Source organism: Borostomias antarcticus (assembly GCF_949987555.1).
Source record: "Borostomias antarcticus genome assembly, chromosome: 12".
NCBI lineage: Eukaryota > Metazoa > Chordata > Actinopteri > Stomiiformes > Stomiidae > Borostomias > Borostomias antarcticus.
Window position 1 is genome coordinate 1916928 of NC_140245.1, and position 2757 is coordinate 1919684.

Sequence of the window (2757 nt, forward strand, 5' to 3'; positions counted from 1 at the left end):
AGCAAGTCGGTGATTCCTGGATTGTGTCTGTGATTCCAGGATTGTGTCTGTGATTCCTGGATTGTGCCTGTGATCCCATGATTGTGTCTGTGATTCCAGGATCGTGTCTGTGATTCCAGGATCGTGTCTGTGATTCCTGGATTGTGTCTGTGATTCCTGGATCGTGTATGTGATTCCTGGATCGTGTATGTGATTCCTGGATCGTGCCTGTGATTCCTGGATCGTGCCTGTGATTCCAGGATCGTGTCTGTGATTCCCAGATCGTGACTGTGATTCCTGGATCGTGCCTGTGATTCCTGGACCGTGTCTGTGATCCCATGATCGTGTCTGTGATCCCATGATCGTGTCTGTGATTCCAGGATCGTGTCTGTGATTCCTGGATCGTGCCTGTGATTCCTGGATCGTGTCTGTGATTCCAGGATCGTGTCTGTGATTCCCAGATCGTGACTGTGATTCCTGGATCGTGTCTGTGATTCCTGGATCGTGTCTGTGATTCCCGGATCGTGCCTGTGATTCCCGGATCGTGCCTGTGATTCCTGGACCGTGTCTGTGATCCCATGATCGTGTCTGTGATTCCAGGATCGTGTCTGTGATTCCAGGACCGTGTCTGTGATTCCTGGATCGTGGCTGTGATCCCATGATCGTGTCTGTGATTCCATGATCGTGTCTGCAATTCCTTGATCGTGTCTGTGATTCCATGATCGTGTCTGCGATTCCTTGGTCGTGTCTGTGATTCCAGGATCGTGTCTGTGATTCCAGGAACGTGTCTGTGATTCCTGAATGACAGAGACCTGGATTCCTCCTAGAGATGGAGAATGTTCTTTCTCGGTTAGCTACATCCCCTGTGGCTTCAGGCCCTGCCGACTGTCATCACAGCTTACCCTCGCCCCATCATGTTTGAGGACATCTACCGCAACGTGTGAAAACCCCTTTTCAACACCTAGAAACGTTTTCTCCCCGAGCATCGAGGATGTTGCGCAAACGCAAGGCTGAGCTTAGTTCAAGGATGAATCCAAGGACATTTTGATGAGAAGATTCAACACTCAGGAACGTCGTCTTCAACTCCACTGAGATGGAGGGAGAGAGAGAGAGCTCCATTCAGATGAAGATCAGATTGTGTGCGTGTGTGTGTGTGTGTGTGTGTGTGTGTCTGTTAGCCACTGCGTACTTCTGAGGTTCCAGTTGCGTTTGCATCATCGTCCGTCGTGATGCTTTTTTCAGCGCTGGCGTCTTGTGCGTAACATTACTGTGCACGTCTGTGATTGAAAAAAGTAGCTATTTCGCCTCGTGACCCCAATTGAGGCCTTCGAAAAGTCTTGAGACCCGATGCGATGTTTCGGGTCAATACTGGGTCTTTGGCAGCGGTCCAAGAGGACCTGGCGGATGGCCCATCTTTGGTTAACACTGCTGCGTGGTGCTGATCCAGTCATCGTGGGTCTGTGTTGATCCGGTCATCGTGGGTCTGTGTTGATCCAGTCATTGTGAGTCTGTGTTGATCCAGTCATCGTGGGTCTGTGTTGATTCAGTCATCGTGGGTCTGTGTTGATCTGGTCTGTGTTGATTCAGTCATCGTGGGTCTGTGTTGAGCCAGTCATTGTGGGTCTGTGTTGATCTGGTCTGTGTTGATTCAGTCATCGTGGGTCTGTGTTGATCCAGTCATCGTGGGTCTGTGTTGATCTGGTCTGTGTTGATTCAGTCATTGTGGGTCTGTGTTGATCCGGTCTGTGTTGATTCAGTTATCGTGGGTCTGTGTTGATTCAGTCATTGTGGGTCTGTGTTGATTCAGTCATTGTGGGTCTGAGCTGAGCCGGGGCGTCTGTAGCTCAGGAGAGCGGGTTGTCCAGTGATCGTAGGGTCGGCGGTTCGAATCCCGCCTCCTCCTGTCCACATATCGAAGTGTCCTCGGGCAAGACACTGAATCCCAAATTGCTCCTAACGAGCAGGCTAGCGCCTTGCATGGAAGCTGCCGCCATTGGTGGGTGAATGAGAGGCCTTCATTGTAAAGCACTTTGGATGAAAGTGCTATATAAGTGCAGTCCATTTACAGCACCATACTGGACCAACAGTACAGTTGACCGAGGACAGAACGAAACGGCTGTTCGGTGCTTAACGCTCGTAGACGAGATGATTCATTTTATTTCTGTAGGAAAATAGAGAAAAGATTGCTTCCTTCCATTTCCACTTAGAAGGTAGTTCTGCTGTGAACAGGGAGCCCTGCCCTGCTCGCTAGCATGGCTCTGACATGTTAGCTCGTTGGCGTCGATGTGAGACTTTATTTATTGATCACCGGGATGGTAGATGTGTTTGAAACGTGAAAACATGACGCGGGATCAGGCAGAACCATCGAACGCTCGCTGGATGAACACCCAGACGAGAGGGGCGGCTGAGCACTGAACAGTCCAACAAAGACAAGCACTGCTCCTGGGAGATTACAGATGCTATCTCACCTCTTCTTCTCTCTCTCCCTCCCTCCCTCCCTCCATCTCTCTCTCTCCATCTCTCTCTCCCTCCCTCTCCTCCCTCTCTCTCTCCTTCGCTCTCCCCCCTCTCTCTCTCTCTCCCTCTCTCTCTCTTCCCCCCTCTCGCTATCTCTCTCCCTCCCTCTTTCCCTCTCTCTCTGCCTCCTTCTGCCTCTCTCCCTCTCTCTCTCCTTCCCTCTCTCTCTCCCTCCCTCTCTCTCTGCCTCTCTCTCCCTCCCTCCATCTCTATCTATCTCCTTCCCTCTCCCTCCATCTCTCTCTGCCTCCCTCTCCCTCC